General features: G+C 52.2%; 1 protein-coding gene and 1 long non-coding RNA gene across 3 annotated transcripts in view; one reads left to right on the plus strand and one right to left on the minus strand.

Annotated features, from left to right (window-relative positions):
- The window catches only part of GRK5 (G protein-coupled receptor kinase 5), a 217,169-nt gene that overhangs the window by 69,651 nt on the left and 127,717 nt on the right, over positions 1-19,801 (plus strand). The gene's annotated exons all lie outside the window — the stretch shown is intronic.
- On the minus strand, positions 12,142-17,989 carry LOC109492728. The gene is made up of 2 exons (XR_002146695.3): positions 17,761-17,989; positions 12,142-13,459 (listed from the first exon to the last, which is right to left on the minus strand). It is a non-coding gene; the product is annotated as an uncharacterized LOC109492728 (long non-coding RNA).

Here is a 19,801-nt window from a genome sequence, read left to right on the forward strand (position 1 = left end):
ATGCTGAAATGCTGCTGAGGAGTAGATAAATATGCATGCCCTCTGAGCCTGGGTGCCTGAGCCACAAATGCCTATGAACAGCTGTGTTTTTATTTTTTATTTATTTATTTTTTCAACGTTTTTTAATTTATTTTTGGGACAGAGAGAGACAGAGCATGAACGGGGGAGGGGCAGAGAGAGAGGGAGACACAGAATTGGAAACAGGCTCCAGGCTCTGAGCCATCAGCCCAGAGCCCGACGTGGGGCTCGAACTCACGGACCGCGAGATCGTGACCTGGCTGAAGTTGGACGCTTAACTGACTGCACCACCCAGGCGCCCCATACAGCTGTGTTTTTAAAATTGAGAGGTGCGGGGCACCTGGGTGGCTCGGTCGGTTAAGTGTCTGACTTCAGCTCAGGTCATGATCTCATGGTTTGTGAGTTCGAGCCCTGCGTCGGGTTCTGTGCTGACAGCTCGGAGCCTGGAGCCTGCTTCGGATTCTGTGTCTCCCTCTCTCTCTGCCCCTCCTCTCTCTCTCTCTCTCTCTCTCTCTCTCTCTCTCTCTCAAAAATAAACATAAAGAAAAAATTTTTCTTTAATTGAGAGGTACACAGGATGTGGGCCTGGGAGGGAGGAGAAAACAAATATTCCTTTTTGTAGCCACCCAACTGACATTTAAATATATATATATATATATATATATATATATATATATATATATATATATTTTTTTTTTTTTTTTTTATTTAAAAAAAATTTTTTTTTCAACGTTTATTTATTTTTGGGACAGAGAGAGACAGAGCATGAACGGGGGAGGGGCAGAGAGAGAGGGAGACACAGAATCGGAAACAGGCTCCAGGCTCTGAGCCATCAGCCCAGAGCCCGACGCGGGGCTCGAACTCCCGGACCGCGAGATTGTGACCTGGCTGAAGTCGGATGCTTAACCGACTGCACCACCCAGGCGCCCCAAAATATATATATATATTTTTTTAATGTTTTATTTACTTATTTTTGAGAGGCAGGGAAGGGGCAGAGAGAGAGGGGACAGAGGATCCGAAGCAGGCTCTGTGCTGACAGCAGAGAGCCTGATGTGGGGCTCAAACTCACGAGCTGTGAGATGGTGACCCGAGCTAAAGTCAGACGCTTAACCGACTCAGTGACCCCGGTGCCCCGAACCACTGACATTTAATTGAAGACTAGTGTGTTACCTTCCAGAGGACTAGCCACAGGGTTCGACCCCCAATCTGGGGTTAGCACTGCTAGCAACGCTCCAACAAGAGGCAGGAGCCCGGGCCCAAGAAGAGTGAGTGGTATGTGTTTTGTGGGGATGGGGAGGGGAAGGGGCAGCCCAGTCTGGACAAAGATGTCAGTGTGCAGTTAGCGAAAGACAGAGGTTGCCCCCGCTGTCATCTATACGGTGGCTCAGCTTAGAAACTCATAGTCCCAGAAAGAGGACATGTTTCCCTTGGCTTCCTCCCAATCACAGGATGGAATAGGAAGGACATCAGGACATTGTCTCACCTGCTGTCTGCTTCTAGGAGATCAGTAGCACCTGTGTTCTAGAGCATTCTCCTTTATATTAATATATTGACCTAGGGGTTTACAAAAGATCATTTTTCTGGGTAAGCTTTTCATTGAGGTGTACTATCCATGTAGAAAAGTACAGAAGCCAGGGCGCCTGGGTGGCTCAGTCGGTTAAACGTCTGACTTCAGCTCAGGTCATGGGCTCACAGTCTATGAGTCTGAGCCCCGCACCAGGCTCTGTGCTGACAGCTCAGAGCCTGGAGCCTCCTTTGGATTCTGTTTCCCCCATCTCTACCACTCCCCTGCTCCCACTCTGTCTCTCTCTTTCTCTCTCTCTCAAAAATAAACAAGCGTTAAAAAAAATTATTAAAAAAAAAAAAAAAAGAAAGCACAGAAGCCATGATGAACTGCTGGGTGGGTTTTCACAGGGCACACACGTCCTGGAACCAGAGCCCCCACCCTGGAGCCTTCTCCAGGCACCATCTGCCCCAAGGTGGTTCTAACACCATGGGTTGGTTTTGCTCACCTTTGAACACTGGATGAGTAGAATCTTATCATGTTTGCCTTTTACATCTGGCTTCCTTTACTCACCCCTGTGTTTGGGATCCAGCCACATGGTTACATGTAGCTGCAGCGGGTTCGTTCTCCTGCGTAGAATCCCACTGTCTTCCACGCACCTTTGATGTTCACGGCAGCCCGCAAGCGGCACAGGGTGGGGATTGTTGTTCCTGTCTTATGGAGAAGGAAGCCCACAGCTGGGGGGGGGGGGAGGCAGCCTGCTGAGGTCACGCAGGTCATCAGAGGTGAGCTGGGGCTCCCCCAGAAATGTGTCCCCTTAGTCTCCATTCCCCAGACGCTGAGACAGTGCAGTGAGAACCTTTTCCTCCCATACCATGTAATATGTTCTGGAACTTTCCCCTCCAGTCCCCTCCGTGCTGCAATAGGAGTTAACTTTTACATATTCTTTTGTTTTGGAGAAATGGAGACTCTGTCCTTCACTCCTCTGGGAAATAATTCACATTCCCTGGAAGTCACCCTTGGCTGGCTGGCTGAGGGATGCCAGCCTCCTTGAACTCACCCTCCTTCCAACCCTATAATTATCCATGTTGCTCACCCCCAAGCCCTTCCTTAGTTAGCTGTGATTCCCAAACTGTGAACCCAGCTAGAAAACCTCCAGAGGGTTGGCTTTTCCTGGGAAGGTGGTCATGTTGGGAACCTTTTCCTCAGGCCTAGTGTTGAGGTGGGCACATAGGCAGAGGTGCCTACTTTGTCCTAAAAAATCACTAGGAGGCCCTGTCATTTTCTCCTGCTGTAAACCCCACTCCTGCACAGCCCTGGCACAGGCACAGAAGCCTGCTACTGGAACATTCTGTGCCCCAGCTGCTCCTTATTCTTTGTCTTTAAATGGGACGCCTGTTGTCCCACCCCACCACCGCCTCCCCAGTGCAGCAGCAAAGTGTGTTCATAACTCTAGATATTTATTTCTGGGCCCTAAAGGTCAAACGCCCTTTTGTCTCCTGGAGAAGTCTGGAATTGTGTCACCCTGAGGAGCTGGGAGCGGATTGTTGGTTGAGCGATAGTCCAGATGGTAGTGGCTCGGGATGTGTCCCATCTGACAGCCTGCCAAGGAAGTGACTTGATCTTTCTGGGAGTGATTTGTCACCTTTGCCCTAGAAATCGCCAGTGGTGCTTTGGTCCTCCAAAAGCCCCTGGCTCTCCCTTTTGACCATGTTTCCTTACAATTGAATCCTGGGTTTTCTGAATTCCCATGCTGGTTTTGCTTTGCAGCTAAGCCTAAACAGCAAACATGTAGCATGCATAGCACTTTTCTCCCTGCCTGTGCCAGTGGCAGACATTGCTAATCGATTGTGGCACTCCTGTCCACTGAGCCTGACCCCTGTCTTAGGTCCTGGCACTCCAGGCAGCCACGGCCATCTGTTTGGAGCTCGCCGGCTTAGCAAAACCTTTTTGCCATTGTAGCTGCAAGTGGTACAAACAGAAATCCTGCATTCTGCCCAGGAAACTTGACTTCCAATGAAAGTGCCCAGAAATGAATGAAAGATACCTTTTTGAAGCAGTTGTTAGTTGCCTGGACTTTTTCTGGGTGGGAAGGCAGGGAGTGGGTGATGAGGCAGGTCTTGGCTACTGGGTATTTTGAATTCAGGAGTACACATTCCTTTAGGATGTCATTTACTGCCTCCAGAATCACACTTTGAAGGAGACTGGAAGATAGTGAAATAAATACCTGGGCTTAGTCCCAGCCTCCTGGGGTCTCATAACTGTGGATGGTTAGTGGAGTCCTCTGGTTACACATGTGACTTGATACAAGCCCCCACTTTGGAACAGACTCACTTTCTGCTTCCTGAGTGAGACCCCACCTGGCAGAAGGGAGGCTCTTACTGGGGGTGGGGGCAGCCCAAGGGTAGCGGTCACTTTCCCGAGGCCAGGTTTGGTCTGGGCACTCCTTGCTCTGCATGTTTATTTCCAAGGCAGCACTCCAGGGCTCACTGGAGTGCTGACCACCTCTGTTCACAAGAGCTGCTTGTTCGTTTTCTCCAGCAGGCGGCTTAGGCTGAGGATGGGGTCGGGGGCCACGTGGAACCCCGGCGATTCCTCCTGTGGTCCCACCTTTGTTACTCCCCGCCTCCCCCCGACCCAGTGCACTGTGTTATTACAGCTGGACTGGCTTGGTGTGTCGGCTTCTGGCCAGCCTACCTATTGGTTTAAAACCAGACTTAATCAAAACGTAAATACTTCTTGGGGCCAGAAAGCAGGTCTTTCCAGGCGTTTGAGCAGAGGCAGCAGAGCTCAGGAGCCTGAGGAGAGGGTGGGGCCTGTCAGGCTCCTTGTACGCAGAGATCTGGGGTTCCCTGGGGCCTCTATCCGGGGCCTCTAGAGGAGTGCCTGTTGCCAGGGTGACCGACGCCCCACCTGCCCCACTGCTGCTTGTGGACGCTATCACTGGGGCAAAGGTTGTTCTGGTGCTGACAGTATCTGCTCCCTTCCTCCTAACCTGACCCCCCTTGCCTTCCCCACCCCCTCAGGGTCAGTGACAGGAGGTAGCATTTCACAAGGGGGAACTCAAGGCTCAGAGGGGCTCAGATGTGACCCTCTCAAGATTGCTCAGTGAGTAGAGGATGGTCACGTGCATTTATGGAGGGCTAACTTTTCACATGGTCTGGACTCTGAGGCTCAGCAGTGACCAAGGCAGATGCTCTCCCTGCCCTAGGGTGGGGGTGGTAGACTGGCAGTGAACCAGGAAGCAAACAAGATCGTGTCATGTGGAAAGAAACAATTTATAAGTACATAAACAGGAATAATTCCTGATAGTGATAGATACTGTAGAGTCGATGAGATAAAGCAGAATTCGATGAGGGGAGGGGACAGTCTCTGCAAGGGGAAGTGTCACTGTAGAGGGGCCCAGGGAGCCTCCACGGGGGCATAGGATCACAGGGGTCAGAAAGGAGCCATCAGCGGATGGTGGGCAGGAGGCACAGCTGGTGCAAAGGCCCGGAGGTGGGCATGAGAAAGAGGTCAGGTGCCCAGTGGAGTGTGCGTCTGGGGTGTGGCAGGGGCCGAGCCGAGAGGCAGGCAGGTGCGGGTCGTGCGCAGGGCGGTTGCACGTTGGAGATCATTGGAGGACTTTAAGTGAGAGAATTCCATGGTGTGCTTTGAGCTCGGCCAACCCTGGCAGCTGGGTGGGGATGGTTTGAAGGGGGCGAGAACAGACAGGTGGGAGAGCAGGAAGGAGGCTGGGCCAGTTGAGTGTCAAGAGAGGATGCTGGCCTGGTCCAGGTGGCAGCAGTGGAGACAGAGGGAGGGAACAGGCAGGTGTTTTCGGGTAGCCCCACAGACTCGGAGATGGACTCAGTGTGGAATGTAAGGCGGGGAGGGCAGGTGAAGATCCGGGGTGTCTCCAGGGTTTGAGGCTGGAGAGGGCTTCTCTGATCCGCTCACCACCCAGGGTTGCACTGTGCCCCGCGTCCCCTCCCCAGGCAGACCCAGGATCCTGGCTTACCCTGAAGTGCCAGTGTGATGCCCGGCTCCTGCGAGTGTCCATCATCCCGCCTGGAGGCAGGCTGGCCAGTGTGATGTTACCCGGAGCTTGGGGATGGGTCTGGACTGCGTTTAGTGCCTGAGAACAGCTTGAGAGGCCGCCTTGGGCACCCCTGGCCGATGGGCGCAGGGAGCGAGATGCGGCCGGCAGAGGAGTGAACCGGGGAGAGGAAAGGCATGGGGAGAAGTGGTTGGTCCTTGGTGACAAGGATGGGACAGTAGTGAGAGCGGCGGGGGACGGAGCTCTCACCGTGCACCGAGTTGGGAGCCGTACGTGTTTTCTCAGTTATTCCTCCCAACCCTGAGTGGCAAAGCAAATCTCATTCTCATTCACAGAGGCGACGAGCAGGGCCCAAAGAGTGTTTGGCCCAGGGTCACCCAGCTGGTGAGTGGCCGGGCTCCCTGACCTGCCCCGACTCCTTAGCCCGTGCCCAGCACGGTCCTCAGTGTCCCATGTTGTCCCATTGCCAGTCGTCTGCTGAGGGCCTGTGTAGGGGTGGGAGCCCGACAACCCACTTCCCCAGGGAGGTGCTCACTCTGTGCACGCGGCTGAGACTGCAGGGACAGTGCCGACAGGGCATGTGTCTTTTTTTATTGTTTATTTTTTATTTATTTATTTATTTATTTATTTATTTATTTTTAATTTTTTTTTTTTTACATTTATTCATTTTTGAGACAGAGAGAGACAGAGCATGAATGGGGGAAGGTCAGAGAGAGAGAGAGAGGGAGACACAGAATCTGGAACAGGCTCCAGGCTCTGAGCTGCCAGCACAGAGCCCGACGCGGGGCTCGAACCCATGGACCGCGAGATCATGACCTGAGCCGAAGTTGGATGCCCAACCGACTGAGCCACCCAGGTGCCCCAGGGCATGTATCTTAATGGGAGTCATCTGAGGGCTCCCTTCCCCTTCTCCTCCCTCCCTTTCTTTCCTTCCTTTCCTGGAGGACTTGCTTCTGGGGTCAGGCCTGGTGGCAGCTATAGGGAGAGGGGACCTTTGGGCTTGGGCAGGAGCTCTGCTGGGCCTACCCTCGAGGGCATCTGAGCCCCCACAGCTGCCTGGGGCCTGCCACCTGCAGCTTCCTGCCAATGGGTGGGAGGCGGAGTCCCTTCATCAGGTGTGGAGGAACTCAAAGGATTCCCTTAGGGTCTGAGGGTGAAAATAATGCCAGGAGGTTGTTACATCAAGTTTTCTTTAGCAGGGAGGAGGGGTGGTCATTATTCTGACGTCCAGGAGAGGGGGGTGTGATATGCCTACCTTTTCCAAACCGCAGTTCAGGGGCTCTGGCCTGAAAGATGACCATCTCTGTCTTTATGGGGACAGGGTGTGAACGGTGAGGTGTGGTGCCCTTCATTGCTGCCTTCTCTGTGTCTACCCGCCTCCCTACGGAAACCCCTGGGTGCAGGGTTGCTTCTGCTGCTGACCCACGGCAGACACGCAGGAAGTCCTGGTTGGTGGGGCGGGTGAGACTGAACGAATTGCCCGTGGTCTTACATGCTTCTGTCTTGCTGTAGACAGGCACTAGCCAGGCCGGTAGCCGCTCGCCACACGTGGCTGTGGAGCCCTTGAAATGTGGCCAGTCAGTCTGAACTGGGGTGTGCTCTAAGGGTACAATATACACCGGGTGTTAAAGACGTGGTGTGAAAAGAAGTAAAAATGTCTCATTAACAATTTTTTATGCTGATTACATGTTGCAGTGGTAATATTTTGGATTTATGGAGTTAAATATGTTCTTAAAATTAATTTTACTTTCCTTTCTATACCTTTTAAAAAATGTTTATTTATTTTGAGAGACAGAGAGGAGGCGAGTAGGGAAGGGGCAGAGAGAGAGGGAGAGAAGGGTAGAGAGAGAATCCCAAGCAGGCTCCACGCTGCCAGCACAGAGCCTGATGTGGGGCTTGAACTCACAAACCATGAGATCATGCCCTGCACCAAGCTCAAGAGTTGACGCTTCACCGACAGAGCCACCCGGGAGCTCCTCTCTTTCCTTTCTAATTGGCTAGCAGCCAATTTAAAATTGCCTATGTGACTTGTATTATATATCTTTTGGAGCTTCTGACCATCCAGCTTCCAGGTCTCCCTACTTCAGAGGCATTGATTGAGTGTTCATGTTTGAAAGATCTGGGTTAGAATACTAATTCTACCGTTCCTGGCTATTACCAAAGACAGGACCCTAAGCCTCAGCTTCCTCACCTCTGAAATGAGGATGGTCAGTCAAACCTTACAAGCCAGTGTCAGAATTAAATGGAGGAGGCAGGAAGTGCCTCGTGTGTAGGCCAAGATGTTTCTCAAGGAGGCAGGCTGTGATTCTGGGGGTGTTGGTCAGGTCATGATGGAGTCCTGCTCCTGGGACTTAGGTACAGGCGAGTGAAATAAAAAGGAAAATGAAATCACCACTTTTCACCGTTCCTCAGTTTCCTCATCTGTCAGAGCCAGAACTGACTTGTCGAGTTGTGGGATTGGGGCGGGTCAGCCTGTAAAGAGCGTCCTTTGGCAACAGCACCTAATGGCTGTTATTATTTTTATTTCCTTGGCCGCCCCCCACCCAGTTTTCTGTATCCAGCACTTTCTCTTGAAGCTTTAGAAACAGAGACTTTAAGTGATTGGTAGCAAGCGAAGGCACACAGCTCAGACCTACTCCTTGGCCTGACCTCAAGGTCAGGTGTGGCCAGCAGGTGGGGGCTGGTCCATTCCAGCTGTGCGGGGATGCAAGGGAGGAGGTACAGACTCTGGCTCTCGGGACTCCCAGAGCATCAGCATGGCCGTGGCAAGTGTCGCCCAGACCTGCCGTGGTGGCACAGGAGCTGGTGCCTGGCCGTGAGGAGCCGTGGGAGGGCCCGTGTGAAGGTCTCCTTGACCTCACCTGTGAGTGAGGGTACACTGAGGGTCTGGCCCAGAGCTTCTGGCCTTCCAGTTCCCAGAGCTCCCTTCATCAGGACACAGGGCTCTCAGACGCGGCAGGAACCCGGGGGCAGAGCAGGGGGGCAGGTGGAAAGGTGTGTCGGGTTCATCTCTGAGTCCTGAGTGGAAAGGAACACGGCATAGCCTGCTTCTGGGGTGACGCCTTTGCTCGGTCATTCATTCAAATACTTTCTTCTTTACAGACACTTCACTGGGCGCCAGGCAGTGTCCTGGGCACCGATCACTGGTGGCAAAAGGGATGTGGTCCCTGTTCTCTTGCAGGGAAACCTAATAAAGACACAGATTATGACATGCGCTTTAAAGGAAAGACTGGGGAGCGGTGGGAGAGAGGAAAGTGGAGACATAACTCTTGGGTTGACAGAAAGGGGGTTCAGGGAATGATGTGACGCTAAGTGAGACCTGAACACGTGGCCAGTGAAGCGGGGGCGATGTGTCTCAGAGTGCTCAGAGAAGCCTTATTTGTGATGGTAAACATTTGGAAATAATAGCCTACGTGTCTCTCAATACAGAGTGAATGAATTATTTTGACAAAACCTATGTGAATGCGTATTGAAAAAATTTTATTCTCTTTAACCTTGAAATATGTCGTTAAAAACAATGAAACGGGAAGTATATATCTGGCAGAGGGAATGACGTGTGCAAAGGCCCTGAGGCAAGAAGATATAACTTTCTCAGTGAGGAAATAAGTGAAGGCCTGGCTTTTGCCCTGGAGGCCGCCCCACTTTGGGCTTCTTTCTGTTCAAAAGCTGCCCCTGAGACCAGGAAAGACCCTGTACAGAACCTTATGAAGACCTTTCTAGGAGGAGCCCTTGGAGTCAGTTTGAGGACAGTGTGATGGTGGGGGAAATTGAACCATTGGGGCAGTGCCTGTCTGGGCCAGATTTATGGGAGGGGAAAGTCTTTGGGGTGAGTCAGCCCTCTGGCTGGAAGAAACAGAGCCTAACTGAGCTTCCGCCAAGGACCCATGGTGATCCCTGTCTCCTTCTAGGGAGGCATTTTGCCTGCGAAACAGGCGATCTGAGTGAAGTGAGTCACTGTGTTCCCCCCTCTGTTAATCACAGACACCTCTGAGCAGGTCTGTTCAGCCTGAACTGCACTCACTGATGAACTGTGATGCCTAGATAGGCAAGCTGGACACATGCCTCAGCTTTGTGTCCATGCACGGCTGGCTCTTCTAGGACTCTCTGAAAGTTAGTCAGGGCCTCCCAGACCCCGGAAACCTGGATTGCACAGAGAAGACCACAGATCTGTCCAGCACCTTGCTTTTCTGATGTGGAAACGGAGGCCCAAAGGTGTCCAATCTGAGGTCACATAGAGAGACAGGGGGCCTGGCTGCCATTTGTGCTCCAGAGCACTTTCTCTTGGCCCTGAACGTGGGTCTCTATGTCCCTAGCCTCCTGTTGACCTCTTTTGGGGAAAGATGCGTTGTGTCTGACTCTGACCCCTGAGCCTGGTGGGTGGGGTGGGAACCACACATGTGAGGTTTTGACCGGGGCCTCTGCACCTGCAGATGTTTCCTGCAGCTGTTCTGCTGGGGAGCACTTCCCTCCCCCACTGTGTGACTCTGGCTGCTGTGTCCTTTAGTAGGTACTGGGCGTAGGGCAGGGTGCCAGGGGACCATGATCACCCTGCCAGACCCTCCTTCAGGCTAGTCCGTATCGGGTGGTGGTTAAAGGGTAACGGGGAGTTGCCTGAGAAAATACTGTATGACCTGGTGATTCACTTCTCCTCTCTGGGCTTCTTTGTCCCCAGCTGTTCAGTGAGGGGCAGGGCTGGGTGATCACCAAGGTCCCTCCCAGCTCTGACATCCATTAGTTCTGACTCTGGTGGAGAGGAGGGGATAATTACAGCCCTCTCTCCCTGAGCTATCTTCACTGTGCCAAATGCTTTCCACACATCATGTCCTGACTCCTATGTCTGTGAGGCACGCAGGAGTCAGTTGAAGCAAAGAGAGGTTGAGTGATATGCCCAGAGTGGCACAGCTAGTAAAGGACACAGCTGGGATTTAAACCCAGGCAGCCTGGCTCTGGAACATATGGTCTTAATCATCACTGTGCCAGGCTGAATAAGGGCCCTTCAAAGATGTCGACATCCACACGCAACCTGAGTGTGTTACTGACATGGTGAAAGGGACTTTTCAGATGTGATAAAGTGAAGGATCTTGAGACGGGAGGTCATCCTGATTATCCAGGTGGGCCCAATGTAATCACAAGGGTCCTTACAATAGAGAGACTGAGGAAGATTGGACGACAGAGCGAGAGGCCAGAGTGGTGATGCTTGCAGGTGACTGGTGGTTTTGAAGATGAAGGAAAGGACCATGAGCCACGTAACGCAGGATGGATGGCCTCTGGGAGGTGGAAAAGGTGAGAGCACAGAGTCTCCTCCAGAGCCTCCAGAAGGAACCGGCCCTACTTGCACCTTGATTTTAGCCCAGTTTGACTTCCAAAACTTCAGCATAATAAATTCATGTTATTTTTTTTTTAATTTTTTTTTCAACGTTTTTATTTATTTTTGGGACAGAGAGAGACAGAGCATGAATGGGGGAGGGGCAGAGAGAGAGGGAGACACAGAATCGGAAACAGGCTCCAGGCTCTGAGCCATCAGCCCAGAGCCTGACGCGGGGCTCGAACTCACGGACCGCGAGATCATGACCTGGCTGAAGTCGGACGCTTAACCAACTGCGCCACCCAGGCGCCCCAATAAATTCATGTTATTTTAAGCCACTGAGTTTGCAGTGATTTGTTACAGCATCGATAGGAAGCTAAGTCACCCACGTTCCACTTGCTGTCGCCCTGTGGCAATCTCTGCTTTTTGTATTTGGATTTGATTCTGAATTTCTAAGGGTAGAAATCTCATCTGCCAAATAGAGCTCTGCTTGGCCATTTTACAGTGAAGGAAGCATATTTTAGGGGAAGACTTTGTAAGGCCAACTGCCTTGTCCCTGTTTACTCTGCTCTGTAATGGAATTAGGAGGAGAAGGTACAGAGGGAACATGGTCATGGGGGGCCTGGGACCCCAGTATAGAGCCTGCCTCTGCAAGTCCCCAGGTAGATGCTCCACTTCCCCAACCACTGTCTTTAGTCTCCTCTGAGCGGTCCTGAACACTGTATGCCTGCCACATCTTTGTGGGCCAAGCAAACAGAGCCAGAGCCAAAGTCTATGACAGCAGTAGGTGGTGGGCTAGTCCTCAGGTCCTTGCAGGGAACACAGGTGGTTCCTGGGCTCATGGTTCAGGCTCATGGTTCATTCTCAGGTACAGTGTGCTCCTGGTGGAAGTAGCCCATGAACTTTACTGGGTCAAGAATTTACATATCCTCTAAAGGAAACAGTTCTTTCCACGGAGATGCTGCCTTGAGCTGATCTTTAAGGACAAAGTGCCGGCACTGTAGACCCCAAGGTGAGGCCCTCTGGTTGCTTCCGGGAGCACACAGACATCCCCAGAATGTGGCTTTACTGCTTTCAGATCCATCACAAGGACCCATAGGACCTGAGAACTCCTCCACCCAGCTCCTTGTCTGGAGAAACTGAGGCCCAGAGAGGGGAAGGCACACCTAGGCTCTCATGGCTAGTTAGTTAATGGTTTCTTGATGGAGATTCCAAGGTCTCAAACGACAGGGGATTTTTCTGGGATCACATTAAGACAGGAAATGCATTTATTCATTCATTTAACAACATTTTATTGGATACTTGCTTGGTGCCAGGCACTGGGTACAGTCATGGTGCCAGCTTCCAAAAAAGTAGCCTAAGGGATAGAGAGCAGTGGATGGTAATAAGCAGGATTAATAGATAAATGAATAAACTAATTTCAGGTCATTATAGTTTGTAAAGGGAATCCACAAGACGTAGCGATGGGGAGTACTGATGGGGAATCATGCTCAGTAGATAGGGTGATCAGTGAAGACCCCTCTGAGGAGGTGATTTCTCAGCTGGAAAGTAAAGGTAGGGCCATGGGAAGAGTGTTTCAGGCCGAATAAACAGCCAGGACATAGGCTCCGAGTGGGGAGAGCTGATGCATATGGGAAACAAAAGACAGCCCAGGGCAGCTGGAGCAGAGTGGACCAGGAGATGAGGCCAGGGAAGGGAGGCAGGTGGGCTTTGGCCTGAAGGGCCTTATGGCTCATGGCAAAGAGTTCAGGTTTCATCCCGTGGGCCACAGGGAGCCACTGGAGGGACTGGAAGTAGTTTGCATTTGTAGAATGCTACAGGCTGCAATGGGTCAGGCAGAAACCAGATGGAGTCAGAGAGGCCAGTCTGCAGTCATCCTATGAGATGTGATGGTGGCTTGGCCCATGGCAGTGGCCGTGGAGGAGAAGGGAGATGGCAGAGTCAATACATCATTTAGAAGTAGAATCCACAGGACTTGATGGATGGTTGCAGGCAGAAGGCAGTGTTAGTTAACTGTACTTGTGTAACAAATTGCTCTAAACTTAGCAGTTTAGAACAACAAACATTTGTTGTCTCGTGGTTTTTGTGGGTCAGAAATTTGGGAGCGACTTAGCTGGGTGGTTCTCACTCAGGGTCTTTTATGCGATTGCAGACAAGATGTCGGCCGGGGCTGCCATCATCCGAAGGCTTGAATGGGGCTGGAGGCTCCACTTCCAAGGGGGCTCGTTCACATGGTTGGCAAATTCGGGCTGTCTGTAGGAGGTCTCAGCTCCTCCCCACATGAGCCTCTTCATAGGTCTGCACAAGTGCCTTTCACGAGAGTGATCCAAGCGAGCAGGGAGGAAGGCACACTGACTCTCATGACCTAGCCTTGGAGTCATACTCCATCACTTCTGCCACATCCTGTTGATTACACAGGTTCAGTATGGGAGGGGACCATGTAGGCTATGAATACCAGGAGGCAAGAATCACTGGGCCATCTTGGAGGCTGCTTACCATAGAGGCCAGGAGGAGGATGGAATGAGGAATGACACATAGGTTTTTGGCCTCAGTGCCTGTATGAATGGTGGTGCCATCTGCCAAGAGGGAGAAGCTGGGGGAGGAAGCATGGATGAAGGTAGATGGGAATCAAGAACTCTCTCCTGGACCCCAGTTTGGGAGACTTCATCTCTGCATTGGAAACTCTTTTCTCTGTAACTGTCTCTGTGCTGCACCAGTTTTGGGCTTCTGTGGCCTCAGGCTTTGGGGGAACGTTCTGAGGGGTCAGTTCTCATGTGTCTCTGGAGATAACTCCACATCAGCCTCGTGGGCTGGGAGTTAAGAACCAGGCATTCTCGGGTTCAACTCCCAGCTTAGCCACTTAGCGGCTGTGTGAACCTGGGCCAGATACTTGGCTTCTCTGGGCTTGTTTCCTCATGTGCACAGTAAATCAACTTTGCTGTGGTGTCCTGAGGCTCAGAGAAAATGGAGCACTCAGACCAGGGCCTGGCCCTCCCTTTCCTCTTTGTACCTCAGACCTCCCAGCCCTATATGGGCAGTTGTATCTACACCACAACATACCCAGGTCGCTGGATGGATAATGATTGGGAGGGCTTTCTAAAGAATCTGTTCAGCTTCTTTTAGGTAGGTGATGCAAAAATTCTGGGGGCAGCAGAAGTAATTATTACTCACAGGGAAATGCAAATATTTTTATGAATATCGTATGAAAAACTGGGGCATTTTTTTCATGAGCAAATAGTCCTGTTTATTTCTCCAACAAAATAGCCACAGCTGGGACGCTGGAGCCAACTTACAGCTGCCAGTGGCTTTTCTCCGGGGTCAGCTCACACCCCCCTCTCCCCCCCACCCAGCCTTTCTCTTCCTTAACCGAAAGAAAACATAGTGAAGACAAAAGTAACCAAATTTGGGCTTTGCTGAGAGAAGAGGATTACTTTTGCAGTGAAAAGTTAGTTTTTGTGGCCAAACTTTCTCAACTGTGAAAACCGGTGTGGACAAAGTGTAGTAAGCCCCAAAATACATTTGAAATATGGTTTTCCTTGGAAAGGACATTTTTAAGAAGGTCATCAGTGTTTGCAAGAGGATGAGGTGTCTGCTTTCACTTGAAGGAAATTTCTCTCAAGCCCTGAAGAGACACAGAGGAATGGAGCAAACAGTGGAAAGCCCCAGGGAGGGGAGGGGAGGTCTGGGGGGGCCAGGATGGGGAGTGGCAGGGTTTAAATCATGTTAGTGCCTACCTGGTACCTGGTGCGGCGCTAGGGTTTTAAGCATGTGCTCTGTCTGACCCTTACAAAGGGCTTCTGGATGTTTTCCAAATCAGAAAACTGGCCCAGAGAGGTTGGCGAGGTGGCCTGGGGCCACTCAGGCCACGGACAGAGGCATCAGAAGTCCCACGCTGCCCATTTGATGAGAGCCCCCACCCTGCCTTTCTGCGCTGCCCATGGAGAAGGGGTTCTAAGTTCAGGGTTGGGAGAGCTGACATAACTGAGGGGAAGGGCAGGAGAGGCTGTCTGCACCCTGCCCCCTCCCAGGGAAAGCTGCTGGATTCCCATTTTGAGGGAGGAAAACACAAGCTCAGAAAAGGCTATGGTGTGTGGTATGGTTTTTTGTTTGTTTGTTTGTTTGTTTGTTTGTTTGTTTTGAAGTCCATTTGGAAACCATCTCTTCTCTTCTGGCCCTGCCTCTCTGTCTAACCATCTACTTACTCATAAATGATTTATTGAGCCTTTACTATGTGTCGAGCACTGTTCTGGGTGCTTGGGAAATAGCAGGGAATAAAACAAGATTCCTGCCCTCATGAAGCCTACATTCCAGTGGAAGGAGGGGCAGAGATAGGTGACAAACAATGGACAGAATAAAGGAGCCACACAGAATGCTACAAGGTTATGGGTGTAACACAAATGAAAAAGTAAAAGGGTCCCAGGCAAAGGGAACAGCAAGAACAGAGAAACTCAGGCAAACTAAGACCCTGGGGCCAAATCCAGTCTGCTGTCTGCTTTTGTAATAAAGTTGTATTGCAACACAGCCCGTTTGTTTACAGATTGTCTGTGACCCAGAGACTCCATGTGGCCCTTACAGAAGATGTTTGCTGACTCCTGAGCTAGAGCAGAGGTCCTCAGGTGGGAAGGTACCCAGGGCATCTGAGGATATTGAGGAGAGTGTGGTGTGAGGGAGGGAGTCGGGGCAGGTGAGGTCAGAGAGGAAATGGGTCCATATCATGGAGGCATGATTTCCCTGTGGTACCCTCTGACAGACATGGGATAGATGCTGACATCCTGCTGATGGGGAAGTTGTGTGTGTGTGTGTGTGTGTGTGTGTGTGTGTGTGTGTGTGTGTGTGTGTGTTGGGGGGAGGAGTGGTAGGATGGACAGATGGCTGCACTTGGAGTCAGAAGAAAGACCTGGGCTTGAGACCTGCTGTCTGTCCCTGGCCCACTCCGTGTTCTCAGTTCTCTTATCGACACAAGTCATGTAGATAGCGTGTTGATGGTGGCAGTGGTGGGCAACTGGGTGGTGGAGACGATGCTGGTGGTGGCAGTGGGGGGAGGAGGGCGTTCTCGTTAGTGATGGTGATGGTGGTGATGGCTTCGTGGGGATGGTGGTGGTAGGGATGGTGACAGTGATAACGGTGGTGGTGATGATGGTGATGTTGATGTTGGAGGTTGGTGATCATGGCTGCATTTAGTGAGCCCCTACTCTATGCTGAGAACTTTGCACGCTTAGCTCTAATTCTTAACCCAGCCAAACAATGGCATAGCAGCCTCATCCTCTGCCGGAGAAAACACCGAGTGACTTAGCGAGACCACGCAGCCGCTGTGTGGCATGGCTCAGGTGACAGTGCAGGTGACAGACAAGTACCCACGTATCACATCGCAGTGAGGAAGCCTCGAGGCAGTGCGCATGCGAGTCCCTGGTCCACAGCCCAGCTGTCACTCAGGGGCGGCAGCCTTTGGTCGAGGTGGCCCAGTCTCCGCCCCGCCCTCAGCAGCAAGCTTTCCTAGGAGGGCCTGTGCCCTTGCCTCCCCGCCCTGCCAAAGCCACACCAGCGGCCTCCTTTCTCGCAGGCTCGGTGAGCTGGAGAGGGGCCATGTCTCCCTGTCCCCATGGCTACCGTTTACCAGGCCTGGTGTTGGTTTGGGTTTTCCTAATTTGAGGTTGTGGGATCCTTCTGGTGGTGGCTGAGGTTTTTCTTCTCTGGAAACCCCACTGTGGTGAGGCCGTGAGGGGGGCCCGGAGGTGCTGGGACCTGCCCACAGGCCACAGGCCCCACGTGGCTTGTGCCACCCTCCGTGTTTCCTGCCACTTCCACACTGCACTTCCGTTCAAGGGCATGCTGGACGTTTCAGGGTCTCGCGGCTGCAGCTGCGGCTCGGGGAGACGTTCTGGGGTCGGATAACTGTGGGTGTTTGCCTCCCCACGTCCTCCGGGCCTGGGGTGTGCGAATGCCCACCGTGGTTTTTGCCCGCCTTCCTGGTGGGGGCGGGGAGTCCCCTGAACAAAGGGAGCCCCCAACTAAGCAGCTGAGCTCAGCTCCCAGGCGGGTTAACAGGGCCTGGAAAGGCCTTCAGTCTCTCTGCCTTCTCTCTTCGCTGACTCTGGGCAGGTGGCTCCTTGGGCTGGCTGCACCTGCACCAGGCTGGCAACCTTTTGAACAGAGCCTGGGCTCAAGCCTGCCTTCTGGGCCTATCCCTTAGGTCTCTGGAGTGATAAGAAGGGTCAGTGTCTGCTGGGTGGTGACGCTGCTGGTTGTGTCGGGCCGTGGAAAGCAAGCGGCCTTGGGCGGGGAGAGGCTCAGTGCCCCCCCCCCCACTGCTTCCCCCTCTGGCCCACCCCTGGGGGTCCTATGCCAGCTAGGAAGGTGCAGAACACGCTCGAAGACCCTAGGCTCCGTGATGCTTCCTGAGGGGCCGTGGACTGGGTCCAGCATGAACGGCACAGTCTCATCCCAGGAGATTCTGGGCCAGAGACGCCTTTGGCGGCCCCAGGTTACATTTTCCTCCAAACATTCCAATCAGCGGGTAGTTATCAGGGCATCTCCACCCACCCTGTCCCCGGCACCACCAGATCCTGACCTCCCAGCTCCAGCCCTTTGGGACAGTGTGGTAGTGGAGGAACTGAGGGCAGGAGGCATCTAGAAACTTCACAGAGGAGGGCGCCCTGAGGCAGAGACCACGCAAGTGCTGCGGGGCCCAGCTGGGTCCTATAATTGGAAGTTGCCTTGTTCGGGGCTGGATGAAGAGAGACTTTGAACCAGTGAGACGCTGCACACCCACCTCATCAGCTTCAGCCGGGGGGCCGCTCTGGTGGTGGCAAAGGCGGCCGAGCCCGGCTGGATGGGACAGAAATATCAGTGCTGGGAGGGCAAGGGTAGGAGGCAGCAGACGCAGGGGTAACCTACCTTATCAGAAAAACCGGCCTCCTCCGCTTTGCCCGTGGCCTCTGAGAACACTCCCAGCCTCCCCGTGGCGGCATTTTCTGGAAAGCCGGTCCTGCTGGCAGTGCTTTGGAAACCGAGTCTTGAAAGCTCACCTGGGTAGAAAGGACTTGAACAGATTCTTTAGCCCCACAGACGTCACAGGCGGAATTGTAACACTACCTTCCACTTGACTGGCCAAGAGTGGGTGAGTCATCGGCCTCTTGTGCTGGGAACACAGAGAGAGATCCTTCCCACGTACAGTCACCAGGATACTCGAGAACTTCCCAGACCTTGATCGAAGTGCGTCGAGAGAGGCTCCTCCGCTTTTCATGCTCCCCACGCCCCCTAAGTGTTGTAAAGACCTGCTTTACCACATAATTCGGATTTCTAACAGGTTTAGTCCCTTGCGTTAGCATAATGCTGACTTTTTCCGAGCCTTGTGGCCCCCAGCAGCCCACAGGCCATCTGCTGGAGGGAAGACCTTGTGGCAGCAGGAGGAAGAAGGGGCCCCAGTGGGAATCTGGGGGCTCCTGAAGCCTGCGCTCCTTCCCACCGCGGCCCGTGCCTTCAACCGGCAGCACCCAAATGTTCTAGAAGTGAGGATGGTTGCTTCTGTGGTCTTGCCCAGCCCGCCTTTGGTGATGTCTGGCACTGCTGCCGTGGGGGCTTCTGTTCCGAACATTCGAGCCCGAGCCCCAGGGAGGCCTGCTGCTTGGCCAGCCTGCCTTCTTGCCCCAGGGCCTCCCTTCCGCAAGGGCCAGAACTGAGTGGATTGTGCAGAGTCTAGGCTGGCCCATGACCTGTGGCCGGGACTTTAGAATCGGGGTTCTGGGGGCACCTGAGTGGCTCGGTCGGTTAAGCGTCTGACTTCGGCTCAGGTCATGATCTCACGGCCTGATCTCACGGCTGGCGAGTTCGAGCCCTGCATCAGGCTCTGTGCTTACGGCTCAAAGCCTGGAGCCTGCTTCAGATTCTGTGTCTTCCTCTCTCTCTGCCCCTATCCCACTCATGCTCTGTTTCTCTCTTTCTCAAAAATAAATAAACATTAAAAGAATCAGGGTTCTGGGAGGCAGGTGGTGAGCCAGGCCAGGGGGAACCTAAGGACTCGGGGTCCTTGACAGCTACAATACATTTCTTTCTTTTTTTTTTTTTTAATTTTAATTTTATTTTTTATTTTTTAAAATTTACATCCAAATTAGTTAGCATGTCGTGCAACAATGATTTCAGGAGTAGATTCCTTAGTGCCCCTTACCCATTTAGCCCAACCCCCCTCCCACAACCCCTCCAGTAACCCTCAGTTTGTTCTCCATATTTATGAGTCTCTTCTGTTTTGTCCCCCTCCCTGTTTTTATATTATTTTTGTTTCCCTTCCCTTATGTTCATCTGTTTTGTCTTTTAAAGTCCTCATATGAGTGAAGTCATATGATTTTGTCTTTCTCTGACTAATTTCACTTAGCAGAATACCCTCCAGTTCCAACCATGTAGTTGCAAATGGCAAGATTTCATTCTTTTTGATTGCCGAGTAATACTCCATTGTGTATGTGTGTGTGTGTGTGTGTGTGTGTGTGTGTATGTGTATATATATATATATATATATATATATATATATATATATACCACATCTTCTTTATCCATTCATCCATCGATGGACATTTGGGCTCTTTCTGTACTTTGGCTATTGTTGATAGTGCTGCTATAGACATGGGGGTGCATGTGTCCCTTCGAAACAGCACACCTGTATCCCTTGGATAAATGCCTAGTAGTGCAATTGCTGGGTCGTGGGGTAGTTCTATTTTTAGTTTTTTTGAGGAACCTCCATGCTGTTTTCCAGAGTGGCTGCACCAGCTTGCATTCCCAGACAGCTACAATACATTTCTGATACTAACTACCCCAGAGTTTTAGCACAGACTGCACAGATGAAGGGCACAGTCCCAGAGACTGACCTCCCTTCAGACCCCAGCAGCAAGTTTGGGCTGCACGCACTTCTGACCGGCAGGCTACAAATTCAGGGATTCTCTCACCC

The sequence above is a fragment of the Felis catus genome, chromosome D2 (genome assembly GCF_018350175.1).
Source record: "Felis catus isolate Fca126 chromosome D2, F.catus_Fca126_mat1.0, whole genome shotgun sequence".
Taxonomy (NCBI): domain Eukaryota; kingdom Metazoa; phylum Chordata; class Mammalia; order Carnivora; family Felidae; genus Felis; species Felis catus.